This window comes from Epinephelus fuscoguttatus, linkage group LG5 (assembly GCF_011397635.1).
Source record: "Epinephelus fuscoguttatus linkage group LG5, E.fuscoguttatus.final_Chr_v1".
NCBI lineage: Eukaryota > Metazoa > Chordata > Actinopteri > Perciformes > Serranidae > Epinephelus > Epinephelus fuscoguttatus.
The window spans coordinates 23,678,968-23,694,872 of NC_064756.1; the positions used below are offsets into that span (position 1 = coordinate 23,678,968).

The window sequence follows — 15,905 nt, forward strand, 5'->3', positions numbered from 1 at the left end:
GTTAACGCACATCATTTGCACATCTGCCTTTTAAAATGTGCTCTTCTTAGGTTTTAGTCTAGCCAATTTAACTTTTTTATTAGCTTTCTGTCGTCTGTGAAACCCTTGTCGCTCTTTTCTTGCACCTGTTAGTCTGCATCACAACATGTGATTTGACCACACATTTCACAACGCTTCTCTTGTCTGTATGTTCAGCTTTTAGTCAGATAATCACTGACTTTTCAAAACTTCATAATTGTAAAACTATTTTCCATGAATAATCTGACAGGAGGGGTAACATTTTTCACTAGGAATTAAATCCTATGATTCAACCACAAGCAGAAAAACAGACACACACACACACACACACACACACACACACACACACACACACACACACACACACACACACACACATCTAACCACATTAGAATCTATGCACTTTCACCTCTACTGCCATTTACTGGGTTTAAAAAACACTTGCCTGAAAAGAGGAGCTAAACATTTGACTCTTTCAAGTAAGTTTAACAGCCTGCAGAAAGCGTACATTAAGAACAAATCTGTGTTTGTCTCTCTCCAGCTGCCTCAGTTTTTGTGAATTCTACAAATGTCGGCTCCTGGGGTGACTATCTCGTTATGAAGTCCAATTTGCATAATGTTGAGCTTTTCATTGTGTCAGGGCAGCTCACAGTGGTTTGTGTGTGTTTTATGATACACAATGCCTTTTATGAGTCCTCGCTGAATTCATTTCTGGCCTCAAGACTGCATTACTCATTCACTCATACACGCACACACAACTCAATTCACAGCAAACAAAATCCCCCCTATAGTCATACAGCCATACAAATGTATCATGTCTTTGTTTTTGGAGAACCACAGGCACTTCCGGGCCAAAGGCTCCCACTCTGATCATGCTTTCTGACAGAGTCCTTCCTCATCCGGGAGGGCTGTCCTGTGATCCACTATCAGACCCAATCCCAGATTATCCGGCCCCAGCTGCAGGAGCGGCAGAATGGCTTCATTATATGTCTGAGGTGCCTGATGAGAGAGAGTGAGCTGATCTTCACCGCTGACTTCCATCAGCATGCAGCCCATCAGAGAGAAATATACCTGACTACATTTAACAGCCAAGTAGTCAGAAAAGTAATCTGACACGTTAAACACCTTTAAATTATGTCAAAGAGGGTAAAAATAATTCACAGTATGGATTTATTATAACCCTTTTTACACAGCCTATTCAAGGCACCATTATCCTGCCTCGCTATTCTGTATATAAAGTGCAATTGCTGAATGGGGGTGCCTTGTTGTCTCACCATTAAGCCAGCAGCGGAGATAGTGTCAAATCAACATCTGTGTAAAAGGGAGAGCATGGGCAGGACTGGTGTGATGTTTGGACGACACATTACTGTATGTGTGCGACTGATCACCGAGAGATTTAAAAAAGCAGCTAGCAGCATTTAGCAGCTAACTCAAAGAAGAAGAACGTAAGCCAAAAATGTCCACAAGTTGGGGAGACAATGAGGTCTAGGTGCTCCTCACCCTCCGAGCAGAAGATGAGATCAGCCACCATATAACAGGGACGGGAAATGACTGTTTTTGCCATTTAATGCCATTGTTATTGTTTAAAAGGTGCTGCTGACACATATGTTGTATGTCCTGCTAGAGGCCGGCACTGTTGACTTTCACGTAACACCTCTTTTGCTTCTGCAATGCTGGCATGCTGTCTAACATCACACACAGGGGAGGCATGATGCTGCTGTTGTTTGGTTCTATGAAAAAAATGCAAAGGCAGCACAAAGAAGGGACTTTGTAGCGGCCCTACAGCATGAGCTAGTGTAAAAAGGGCTTATGATCTCAAAGATGAGCATAACGAATCTGTGCAAATGAATTTACTTGAGCATGGAAGTTCATTCCTGACCTTTGGGTCAGTATGTGTGACACAATATCATCAACTCACAGTCCAAGCTTTGTCAGAGCTTTCAAACACATCTAATGGCCTTTAAGTACCCTTAAAGTGATAGCAATACCAATAAAGTACTTGTGCATGTGGTAAAGCCATATTTTCAAATCCTTTAGTGACATCGCAGAACACTGAACTACCAACTCTATCAACTCACCGCGTTGACTTCACCACACCACAGACTGTATGGGTTGTAGCTGCTACTGCGGGAGTATGAGCTCCATGCCAGGGACAGTCGTGAGAGTCCAGCCCACCGTACACACACAGTGAGAGGGCCAGCATCACAAGATTAATGTTACCTATTGATTACTAATAGGTTAAACGACAGTCAAGCTGTTGGTTTTGATGAGTTTGTTGGGACCGTTTAATGGCTCAGTGTTCGATCATGGTGTTGCTGCTGTGTGTGAGCTTGTGCTAACCATACAGACGTTGAACAGACTGTTTGCCCAGAGGGGCACGGCCCCGGAGAACAGCAACAGAACGTTTGCTGATCTGGCAGAGAGTCAAGGTGGTCCAGGTTCAGACACCTGGCACGAAAAGGATCAAATGCAGGTATTGTGTGGCTGGAGACATGATACGACTTGGTACTGGAGTATTTTATTCAATACCTTAGAAGATAGTATCGATAATCAGGCCTACACAACAGCCAAATGTTATGTAGGGAAGAAAAATCAACTTTGTTTAATCCACAAGAAAGTATCAGTATCTGGGAGGAACAAACATCAAATTATCACTTTTAAACACTCATTCAGTGAGTGTACTAATTCACTATTGTATAATTCTATTTTTTAATACTTAAAAAAGAACTAACACCATCTATTCAATGACATAACATCAGATAGTACAGAGCCACAACTACACTTATACTGCACAGAGGAGGGGAAACCACATATGTGCTCCAGTGGTAAGACGGAGGGGAGAGCAGGGAGCTAAGTGTAATCAACAGCACTATAAAATATGGTGATCAACACAAATAATCCAGAAAAAAAACACACCAGAAGAAAAAACTAATCTCCATCAAACACAGTAAGAATTGAGCAGACACATGCAGCTTTGGCCCACACTTCACAAGATAATGAGCAGACATTTAATGCCTTTTAATTACTCACATACAGTAATTATTCAGCTCTTGGATGTACCTCCCCTTGTTTTGATTCTCTCCCATTCATACTCCTTCCCTCTTCTCCCTCCACACCCGCTCTGACTTGCTCTGCATGTTGCAGGATTGGCCCATGCACCACAGACACACACCGAGGCTGGTAATTACACTGGTTAGTTAGATGGTAGTAATGACAGAGTTAGCAGAGGAGTGCAGCTTCCAGAGGAATGAGTGTACTATGTGTGGAGGAGGTGCCCACTGATGCTGCTGCTGCTTACTGGTATGTCATACCAGTGCAGGCAGACCTGAGGTCAGTGTGTAGAGCAGCAGAGAGCTCGTCACAAATGTAAAAGGATCAGAGATGAGGAGAGATAGACCTGCCATATGTTTCTGTGTCACTTGCTGCCAAAACAGAAAGCAGCCTAATTATATCTGTGAGTGAAGCAGGGATGTACGGCAGCAGGCAAGCGTCAAATAAAGAGATGTACAGGCAGAGACCAAAGGCTTCTGAAAACCAATAATTATCTAAATGATTAAAAAAAAGGCAAACTGCTGACGTCGTGTTAAGGCAGCTCAAAACACGTTTTTCAAAATCCTTAAAGAAAAAAATCCCCAGACATAAAACATCAGCAGCAGTTACTGTAAGTGTTTAAATTAAGTAAACGATGCCAGAGAGCAAGCTAGATTATGGGCTGGTTTGAAAAACAGATGGTGGTACATATGACTGGCAGATGGCAGACAGGAGCAGAGTGGAGCACGACACTGTAATACAGCACAATACAGTGCTGGCAGGGACAGCACATCCAGCATTCGTGCCACCATGGCTTCTGAAGGAGCCGACTGACCAGGAGATGCTTTCAGGTCTGACCTCGACTCATTCAGATGTTACTGAAGTTGGAGCCAGCTGAAGTGATGAATTAAAAAGAAGCCTCTAGAGGTCATTGAACCTGAGACACAAGTAAACATAAAAATAACCTCGGGCCATGTGAGACAGTTTGAAAGGTGTGTACTGTTGGCAACACAGAAGGTTGTTTCTATTTTATCAGCCAAAGAAAATAAAAAGCAGAGCTGCAGACTTGAGACCTGGACTTGAGTCAGACAGAAGGACCTGACACTTAACTTGGACGTGACTTACTTGTGACTTGGCCTTTCCTCCCGTGGGCTTGCAGAGCCACAAACTGTCAATATCTTAATTATTGGGCCGGTACATTTAAAGGACTTGGTTATGGCTAAGAAAAAACCTTCAAATCAAAGCTTTGAAATGCAAAAGTCAGATGCTGTGTTTTAAGTCTATCCACTTATTTCTTACAGAGTAGCTGTGACACAAAGGATCTTTTCATAGCCAGTATTGATAGAAGGAAGAACTGGAATGACAGATAACTAAAAATTGGCTTATGAAGACTTGTGACTCAAGGTCGGACCCCAAAAGACTAAAACATAGCTCTGGAAGAGTCTAAAATTAAAAGTCATTGGTGTTTTGCTAAAAGGAAGTGGTGGAGATGAGGTTGTCTTGGATCATCAGTGAAGTTCAGCAGCCCGGATGTCTCATTGTGCCGTGGAGTAGAGAGCAGTTATAAAAGGCTCATGAAGAGCAGTTACAGGATGACTGCCGGTGTCTGAGGCAACCTGCTTTCCCTTCTACAATGACAGATTTGATAAACAAATCTAACAAGCCAAATGGAGCTACAGGGCTCTGCTTCTGACCAGACATCACACTCTGACCCAGCTATTAACCTGGATGTAGACCCTACGATTTACTGCACATTTTAGAAATGTTGCTTAATTCCAACTCCTACTTTACCAGTAAATCACTTGGGATGTAAAGCCAAAGCTCACAATGTATGTGCTCAGACTGTATGATCCCAACGTCAAGCCCGGGCAGGAGTGCTCAAACTGTACGTGTAAAACAGACGATAAAATTTCCCATTGGCCCCAACGGACAGTTCTGGCTATTGACAATCGCCAATAAAGATTTGTTTGGAAGTTCTGATGCAGGTAGAAGTTTGTTTGCTAGCGGAGGTCTGCAGCGTTGCACCAGCAGATTTCACTATAATGCATTATTGCCACGTTTCTCTCGTTCATATCAGTCGTGATGGCAGACTTCATAATTTCTGTCCACACGACACATTGTGTCATGATGGCACTTTAGGAAGTTTAGTTTTCCACTTGGCACAGGCGCAGTGAGAAAAAGGCACTGACCATGGGAAATTGACTCTTGGCTCTGTGTGAGAGCCTGACAACAGTCGACGAAAATTTTTGACATGACAGAAATTCTTTCAAACGTCCGATGGTCAGTAGGGAGCAGTTGATCTGGCCATGATCAGTCCTCACGTCCCCCTGTATATTGCATGGCAAACGACACCCAACAAAGCTGAAATTCAGTCAGACAAATTCAGACTCATAGGGTCTCGCAGCTCAACAATCGGGTCAGAAACAGGCTCACATCGTACAATGTACACCCCCCTTAAGAAAAATGTTTTCTTTCCCTATGGCAGGAAACTTCCTTCATGAAAAAGCCAAGCCATCTGACCTAAAATACTAACAGTAATGGCACAATTGCTCACACTCCACATTCTTTACGTGCAACACTAACTGCAGGCGATCCTGGAGGTCTGAAACTTGAGTGTCAGCTACAAACTGAACCCCTCCATCAACAGCAAAACTCTACAGGAAACACTGAAAACAACATTGACATATCAGAACATTGCACTGGAAGGAAATATACAGATGAAGCCTCAGGCTCTGGTCTATATTGAGCCTGTACGTGTGTTTGGTTTATCTGGAGGCGACATCTCTCCCTCTCAGACTGGAGCTTAACTAAGCTACAGCTCTCTCCCCGTCACCCTGTTTTCCTCTCCACTCACTTTCCTTCCCCAGTCTTTTCCTCAAGTCTCTCCCGACCCCGCTGTCATTGTCTCCACTGATTTCCGTCTACATTGTTTTGCTGAATCCCGCTGATGTCACTTGTGTCACTTCCATCTGCCTGTCTGTCTGTCAGGCCGCCGTCCCATGACACCGAGACAGCTCGAGAGGAGGAGGAGGAAGACCACACGCACACACACACATTCAAACATACACGAAACAAGTCTAACAATTTGCATCCAGCTGGAGGATCACGAATCTCGGCCCACATCACCATTCATCATCATTATCATTCACTGGTTTGGCTGCAGGAGGTGGAGCAGATGAATGGTGGTGAGAAAACAAGGAGAGATGGAGGTGGTGAGGAGAAACAGAGGCGAGGCTGAGATGAGTAAATATTCAGATACTGCAGCGCTTGATTAAAATGTTCTTGCAATCTTTCTGGTTGCCAATTATATTTCAGAACTAATCTATTTTATCTCAGCAGAGAACATTTCTTTACACAGTCAAGGAGGTCAGATGAAAGCAAGGTGGTAGCTGGAGGAGAGTCAGTGTGCCAAATGTTGGTACCTGAGAGAACATCTAGGTGAGAACACCAGGTTTACATAAGAGGCGGAAGTGCTGCAAAGAACCTTGAAGTCTGGAAGCTGGGAGCTCGGAGGCTGGCAACAGAGCTCAGAAGAGCTGCCACCAAAGTAACTGGCAACTGGAGTGATTAAATACATGTAGTGAAGTAAAAGGCACAATATCTGCCTCTGAAATGTAGCGCAGTTGAAAGAAGCATGAATTAAAAATGCTAAAGTACCTCAAAACTGTACTTAAGTAGCGTGTAGTGTCATGTAACAGAATCCCAGACACACCTACAAAATATTTCATGAAAACCACAGAAAAAATAATAGCTCAAAGAGTAAAACATTATTGAGTATTTCAGCTTTTGTGGCCAGCACCTTTGTTGACACTGAAGCTAAACATAGCTAACAGCAGCACAGACAGTTCAGAGGTGGGTCAAAGTGCTTCCTGATGTCAATAAACAACAACTGTGTAAATCAGAAGAAGTTGCTGATAACAAGTTCATGACAACAACCAAAAAAACTCTGCAAAAAGAATCAGGATGAATTATCATGGCACTGTGGGAGTCCCTAATAAGACGGATGTTGTGTTGTGTTGTGACTGTGGTCGTTACTGCAGCTCTCCTTCACGGAGTAAAGTATACAACAGGTGACCTGCTTTTTATCATCAGTACAAATTGCAGATGAGGAAGGTCTTTATCTACAATAAGCAGACAGCTCAGCCATACACTGCAGGAAAATATCCAGGTCATCAAGTTAATTAGCTTCTTATCAAGTCTCTCTTTTCTTATAAGCAAACATTCGAAGAGTGACGTGAGTTATGTTTACAGTTAAACCAAGCAGAATAAAGAAGACATGACAGACATGAAGGAATTAGGCATGTCAATGGTTAACCTTTAATTAGTGGTTAACCCTCACCTGATTATCAGTTAACTGTCGAGAGTATTTTTGACCAGTTACACCTGTCGGTCTGTCGGTTAATTTAACTGCTCCTCAGGCTACTGCATTGCGCAACACCCATGTCTGGTGGAAGCTAACTAGCAGTACCATTCATTAGGTGATTACTGCTTCTAACACTGTCCCAGTCCAACAGCGTTGCTATGGAAACATTGTGCCCACCCCACCATTGTGCCGCTAGTTAACTTAGCTCCCACCCAACCCAGGTGGTAAGCAATGCAGATTGGCCAAGGCTAATGTTAGCATCATCATTAGATCAGAGGGTGGGTAGTGGCTACTATGCATGCTAACGCAACTAGCCAGCTGTTTGTCAGCAAAGCTAACACAAAATAAAATAAAAGCCAAGACATTTACATCAGAAAACATTTAAATTTTTCTACCTCTAAATGGATGGTGCTTTGAAAGGCAGGGCTAAAGCTCAGTGAGTCTGTGGAGCGCCAGACTAAAATGAAAGGAATCTGGTATTTTACATCATTTTGTTTTTTCTTAAAAACTAATCAGTTAGTTACCAATTAGTGGGTGTCAGGCTACCTAAAGCAAAATTAACCGAAACTGACATCCCTAGACAAAACGCATTCATACTACCTATTCATGCACAGATACATACAGAAATAAATACAAATCAGAACCAGACACAGAGAGCCTAAACATATTGGAAATTGCAAATTAAAACAATAAGTTGAAGATTTCAGTGATTAGAAGAGAAATGCTGACATTTAAAGTATCGAGACAATTGAAGAAAAGTGGATCACACAGCCCCAAAACAAATGTTTGGTTTTAAGTAAGATAATGTTGCAATCTGCCAAGTCCATATAAACAAATCCCAGATTAATAAAAATAACATCTTGATTGCACACACACATGCAAACACAGATGTACAACATCAAATGTACTAATGTTACCTTGTTCTGCCTTCAGCCGTGCAGTGTGCAGGTGAAACAGGTGAGGTTTGACGTCACAGTGCAGGAGGGGAAGGCTCAGTATTTTACTCTGTAGGACAAAAACAGAATTGGACATCTTGTTAAAATGCATCTGAGATACATCTTAACTTCTTCATAGAAAAGCTTGCTTGCCTTGACAAGTGTGATGAGTTTTGTATCAATACTGACCACTGAAACAGTGTGAATTGTTAATCTGCACACATTTGCCATATTGTGTTGTGATGTTTTTAACCTTTTGTTTGTCACACAGTCTGTGTGTGGTAGCCGCAACTGAGGGTGTGTATGTGTGTTTCTGCAGAGCAGCTGTAATCAGTTCCACGCTCATCAGGTCATCCACACAGACATGTCTATTGTTTGAGGAGGAGTCTGAACACAGATGCCCGAGGCAGTTTCTCTCCCCAGCATCTGTACTGTAAACACGTTTACATGCACACACACACTGGCTTGCACACAAACAGCACATCCTGTAGGTTTTAATATTAGCTTAAATATTGAACTTGAAATCAAAACAGCTGATGGATTCATCCCTTCACCTGCACACTCAAGTAAAAAAGAAACACGAGCCCTGATACTGTCTCCATTGACCTCTGCGTCACTGCCTCTATCCTCAAGCTCCTTGCTGAGCATGGATGGACAAACAAAGGAGGAGCAGAGGTAAAGTGAAGGATGCTGCACTTTGATTAGAGGTCAAAGGGGCCTACGAGCAGACGGGGGAGGGCAACTACAAGTAGGACATAAGAGAGGGGTGAAGTGGGGCCAGAGGTGGGGGCGGGTGGGAATCAGCAGACATAATGTCCTGAGGGGGAGGCCCATTACTGTCTGACAAATACAGTTCTAATCAATACTGATCAATCAGGGTCCACTTACCCAGCCACGGCAAGCATAATAACGCTGTCTTTAGCTGTGGGGGGAGAGCAGGGGTGGATGGGGTCAATGATTGTTTGAGTGTCTATTTTCCTACAGCAAGGCGTCAGTCCTTAACAAAGTCAGCAGCGTCAGCATGGATTTAAGGCTCAGGCTTCACTCCACTGCCCTGAAAATGAAATTAAACTGTAAGTGAAAACTTCCCAACCACGGCAGACTGCACCACAGGCCCTCAGCCTCAAAGTGATTACACCAAAGCTTTTGTGTGAGGACTGTATACATCCGTTATCACACACACACACTCAAGGCCACATATCTCATTAGTGAAATCAAATCCCATTAGTGAAATCAAATCCCAAGTGGATGAAAGCACAGAAATATTGATGCAAACTAATAAAACTCCTCATCAAAACTGAATCGATTACATTCTCAGAGGGCACCTACACTTAAATACAGGGTTCTTTAGCTTAAGGCAAGTCAGATTTAAGACTTTCTGGCTAGATGTATATCGTAACATAAAACATGACTGCTTTTTATTTTGTGGTGGAGACTAGGGTAGAACAGACAGAAAAATCCCTCTTCCCATGTCTCGACATTTGTAAGACTTTTGAAAGATTGATTTAAGATTTTTTAACACCAGTATTAAAAGGCCATATTTTTAGATCAATTAATTTCTGTGTGGAGTTCAGAATTCAGCGTAGGTTTTCTCTGGGTACTCTGGCTTCCTCCCACAGTCCAAAGACATGCAGGTTTATTGGTGACTCTAAATTGGCCGTAGGTGTGAATGTGAGTGTGAATGGTTGTTTGTCTCTATGTGTCAGCCCTGTGACAGTCTGGTGACCTGTCCAGGGTGTACCCTGCCTCTTGCCCAGTGTCAGCTGGGATAGGCTCCAGCCCCCCGTGACCCCTAACAGGATTACATAAAATAAATGAATGGATATCTGCAGGAACTCTCCAAATAAATCAAGCTGAATGTAAACACATAGGATGCAACAGCTATTAAGAAATCAACTGTTTAAGAATAGGGTTTACTAAATATTTTGTATGCAGAAGATTTCATTCATCCAGTTATCCCTCAAGGCAAGCTATAAACACAATGTGGTCCTTTTAGCTCTGAAGGAGGCCAAAACAGCGCATGGAATAAAGTCTGCCATGCATGTCATTTAAAAGTTATTATACATGCTTTCTATCTAATGCTAATTGTGCATACTGTACGTGCCTTTCAAATAACAGTAGTAGTGTGGAACCGGCTCTTCTGGAGAGCTGATGCGTCACAAAGCAACCAGTGTGTGGACTTGTTAGAAAATAATAAGCGTGGGCGTTTCTACGCTTATTTTTTGACATTAACAGGTTTCCAAAGAGGCCAGTCGACACCTGACTTGTGACTCAGAACCACAAATGACTTTGGCAAAGTGGTCAGAAGCTCAAGAACAGCAGGAGTGAATGGATTCACACCAACATAGTTGATAAACCACACACACGCGTCACAAAACTACAACCTGTCAAACCGCCACAGGGTTGAATCATCACCTCTGTGACACAGACTCAGCTCAAAATGTTTTGTGTGAGGATCAGAAAGCTGGTATCTGTGGAATTGCTGCAATACACACCGCAGAACAAGTTTGACAGTGGAATCATGAACAACGGGATGAAGACAAATGACCTCCACAAACACCACACATCTAAACATCGCTGGACCTTTACGTGAAGCAGTGGAGTGCAGAGAGCAGAGATGAATCCAACGCATGCCTGGTGGAAAGTCGATTTTTGTGCAACTGGGACTCTGGTAAAGTGAGAGTCTGCTGTATATTCAGTCGTGGAGGCTCTGAATCCTGCCAGACAGAATAACTGTCACACAGCCAGAACACAGTTGGCTTACTCCTTATGTGTGTGTGCTTGTGTACATACAGTATGTTTTCGGTACAGTAGGACTGTGAGTTCAGCATAAATAATTCTATACATAAATAAATCCATCTGCTGGGATGTTTCAGAGAAGACGTGCAAATCTCCTCTCATTACAGTAGAAGTGCAACCGCCACTGAAGGGATAAAAAGAGCGTCAGTATACGTGTCAGTGCCTTCGCCATCACTGCTGTTGTGTTGCGATTAAGATGCGGATTACTGTCACAACCGTGATGCATGAATATTTCAGAGCAATATGCTATGTCAGTACTCCTCCAGAGTTCAGCCTACTCAAGTTTTAATTCATACTGTGTGTTGGAAAAGAGCATCACAGACTGTTCTTGTCTTCAGCACTGGGCATCAAATTACGCATGATATGATAAAAATCTATTCCTCCATTAACTGTAACCTCTCATCACTTACAGGGTCTCGCGGACTGGAGCTGATCCCAGCGGACATTGGGAGGGATGCAGGGTACATCCTGGACAGGTTGCCAGTAAATCACAGGGCTGCATCTTATGTTAATGCACAGTGAATTAAAAACTTTCAACTGGAAATTAAAAAATGAACTTTTAATACTGTTGGCTTTAGTGGCTTTAGTTTAGAAGCCGGGGACAGAAATGTCTCGCCTTTAAGCCAGCAGTGGAGGTAGTGACAGAAATCAATTAACGTCTGTGTAAAAGGCACAGTCGTCAAGATGGGGCAGTTGTGACATTTTTGATGACATGTTATGTGTGCAACCCACCACCGGGGGATTTAAAAAGCAGCTAAAAGCAGTTAGCAGCTAACTCAGAGAAGAAGACAGTAAACTGGGTCGACAATGAGCTCCGGGAGCTCCTTACCCTCAGAGCAGTTACCGAGATGAACTGCCATGTAACAGGGATGATAAATGATTTTTATTGTCATGTCAAGTCATTGTCATGACTTGCATTTTATATGTTACACTAGAAGCCGATGTTGTTGTGTTACATGTCACACCCGTCACGCCTCTTTTACTTCTGAGATATCAGTATGCTGTCTAAAACCACACACTGAGGTGGCTTGATGTCGCCATTGTTTGGTTCTGTAAAAAAAAAAATCAAAGGCGGCATTATGTCGGGGCATAAGGCAGCCCAATCATGGGGTCTCTGGGTAAAAAGGGCTACTGAAAGGTGTTGCCATGGTCTCTGGGAAATTGTGATGCCCTTTTTCAGTAACTAATGATAAAAACAATGGTTGCAGCACTATTTCAAAAATCCACTTCTAAAAACAATGAACACACTCAGCAATTATCAATAATCATTTGACAATCACAGACAAACTATGCTGCCTCATGTCACCGTTTACAATAAAACAAAAGGTTTGCTTTAATTTTTTTTCCTGCAACTTTCTCATTATGACAGACTTTTAACTGAAAATCCTGCTAAAGGTGCAAACAGTGAAATAAACCAGCAGTAGCACCACAGTTTACATGTTCTTTATGCTGTAGTGTGGAGTGTGTAATATGAACACATGCTGCAGGAGAGGGAGAGGACCCCCTGCAGAGAGGGGTGGGCAGCCCCATTCACACTCCAACACTGGGAGGTGGGGACTGCCACACTTTCATCCCTTTCACATCTCCCTTCCCCTGCACACCCCTCTGTCTTCCGCCGCGACTCTCGCCACCTCATCTTATTTGAATTGAAATGAAGCAGTGTGTGTTTTGAGAAAAAAAAAGGACCCTGCTTTGCTTCCTGACACGTGGCTCTGTCCTGCTGTAACGCTTCCCGCTGTGAAGATCTTCATTAAGACAAAATCAGGATGGAGTGGGAGTGTCGCATGAGGGAAAACCACCGGAAAAAGTAAAATGAAACTAGACAGCGTGCTCTTAAAGCATCCTTGTATATGAAGCTGAGAGCTGAAGTCCAAGCTGAGACCAATGTGAGTGAATGGTGATGTTTCAGTATGAATTTGTGAAATAAGCGTGCACAGTTTGTGTTATCTGATACACATCAAGCACTGTATTATTATTACTGACTTGTAACAAGTCAACAACACCATGTTTACTGCCATCCATCAAACCTGTTGCGGGCTGTAATTATCTAATCAGAAGGCATTTTGGAAAGAATCCTAAACTCACTGCAAGTATGTACGTGGGTGTGATTAAAGGCTCATATCTTTAATTATTACTTGCTAAGAAACTGATGACAGCACCATGTTAACAATATTCCAATCTGAGCTTTCTTGACACAAACAAAAAACAATAAACCAACTAAAAATCATTAATTTCTTAATATTTAAATGACTGAGTGAAGTCCACTGGCTGCGTGCTTTAACTCTGGGCAGCATTAGAGGAAAATACAGTGATGAAGTCATATGCAATACACAGAGCTCCTTTCACCAAAAACCACTTGGAAATGCTGCTGTAGCTGTTTGATCGCTATGCTGGTGCTGGTTGCCATAGGAACCGGAAGGTGCACCAGCAAAAAGACGTATGATGTAGGCGGTGGGCCACAGGCAATCAGGACACACAACCTGACGAGTGGAGTGGTAAATAATAAGACGCAGTAATCCACACATCCAGCATCGCTTGGTCACTTTGCAGCCTGATGTGTGTCACTGCAGCACACTGCAGCAAAGCTCACATTCACAGCAACTCACACGACATGTGCTCTAAACTTTGCTCATTTAAGATGCTGCAGGGGAGCTTTTTTTTAACCTCTATGCTAACTGTCCTCAGATCAGCTCCTTCCCTCTGTGGTTTTATCAGTCTGTCAGTGTCCCCTCACTGTCTCTGCTCGCAACCACGTGCCATGCAGGCATCAAAGCATGTCAGAGCGAGCTATAAACTCTTCAACGACATGAAAAAGCTCAGGGCTGTAAATGTGCACTCATCAGCAGACTTCAAGCATCTGTTACTTGTTTTTGTTTCCATAGCATGATCTTGTCTTGCAAATTCCTTGCATTTTCTATAGATGGTCGTCTTAGACACTATCTATAGCAGATAAACCAGCCATACGGCAAACTCCAGAGCCAGCTGTGAGGAGAGGCTTTTCAGTTACATCTGCAAAGCTTCAACCTGGTGACAGTAAGTAAGGAGGATTAGAAGAGGAGTTTAAAGGGTAAAATAGAGTTACTTTATGACTGGAAGTTGATAGGTAAGCACCCCTAAAATGCCCTCTTTGTCCTAGAACGCTTTCTGTAAATGAGAACAAATTCCTAGAGAGTCCAGGCCTGCATGTTCGCTACATATCACATCTTGAAGGGGGGAATTCATCACGTCAAAGAACCAACACGCAGCTATTCTCCTGGCTCATTATAGCATGTCACCTGGCGTCAGATTGCTGTCGATTACCATCTAAATTTTGTCAGTTAGCTACCTGTTGCGGCTGCTGCAGGAAGCCGAGCCCGCATTTTATGTATCTAACAAACTGCCAGACGCATTCCTGTGCAGTGACGTGCAAGTCAGACACAACACCAGTCGACCCCTTCCTGTTGAAATGAACACATCGCTACTTCTCTGATCCAAACTCAGGCCAGAGGGCACATTCCTTATAAGACTTAGATGACTTTAAAGTAGACACGACACACAGGAAATAAAGTTGCCACTCAGCACTTTGACACATAGATATCATATCTAGGTCTTTGATGTTGAAACAGCTGATGATGAAAAATTACTTTAAAGCACCCAGCAACAGCTTAGACTACACAAACCACACAGAAATAATAACAGTAATAATAACGATGATACTTGGCTGCCTGCTCACAATGCAAAAACATATGGACGCAAGACAATCCGGAAGCTACAAGCCCTCGGCTCTGCCCTTGGCCTCTATCCTCATGGGTGTGTGGCGAGACTGGGTGTGTTTCCGTGGATGTGTGTGTGCGTACAGCGGTAACAACGGGTCCTCGGGGTGACCTACACCGTCACAGCTGTTGCAGCTCCCACAGAGACGTCTCAGGGGAGAACAGCGGGGCTACTGCTGCTCCACACTGATTAACCTGAGGGCGTGCACATGGCCCATCGAGGAAAACACTCGCTCACATGCACATTTACACACAGACTGAGGCAGAGCTGCGTGTTTACTACGGCACTTAAGACATTACGGCATGGCTTACGTTTAACATTCATTAAATAATTCAGCGGTGCTCATCTTCCATGGCAACAGATAATGGTCTGGGGGTTTATTTTTGTGTGTTTTGCTCCTGTATTGTACTTCTGAATCATTTATTATCTAAATAAATAATTTAATAGTCTGCTTCGATGGCTTAATTACTGTGCTACTAAACTAAGCTTAAACCCATTTTCCAGCTGTGTCACTATTGTGCTTCTAAACAACAAAACAGCAAAAATTAAAACCATCAAACTACAATAATTTCAATACTAAAGCAAGAACATCTATGGAATTAATACCAATGCTGTAAAAATATAAATATATAATGCAAAATAAAAGCATATTCAGTGCTTGCATGTACTAATTTTCAGTTTAATGATCTACTACCAAAACTAGTACATGCTAATGACCTATATTACACCAAAGACATCATAAGGAATATGCAAAATGTAACTTCTTAAGCTAATGATACCTTAAAATCATTCAACTATTATTTTGACACAAATCAAAGCATCAAAATGACTGAAAAAGGGAGCAATAAGGGCTCGGACCTCAGACCTCTCTAACTGGACACTGTCCCCTATGGCCAGCTATTCACTGTACCGTTTGAAAACAGACTTCACTCTATAATTAAGCATTACAAACACAACTATGTGAAAAATTATTATGCTTTGTCAAGAGACAGCTGGGCAAGTATGCC

The 15,905-nt window shown here is 42.8% G+C and overlaps 1 protein-coding gene across 5 annotated transcripts in view; it reads right to left on the reverse strand.

Annotated features, from left to right (window-relative positions):
• sipa1l3 (signal-induced proliferation-associated 1 like 3) overlaps positions 1–15,905 on the reverse strand; it is an 82,472-nt gene that overhangs the window by 38,747 nt on the left and 27,820 nt on the right. For 3 of the 5 annotated variants that reach the window (XM_049576225.1, XM_049576228.1, XM_049576223.1), the window contains exon 2: positions 8,329–8,416. The gene's annotated coding sequence lies outside the window, so the exon portion shown is untranslated. Of the gene's footprint in view, positions 1–8,328; positions 8,417–9,234; positions 9,401–15,905 lie in introns of all 5 variants that reach the window. The other 2 variants (XM_049576226.1, XM_049576227.1) reach the window with 1 other exon arrangement.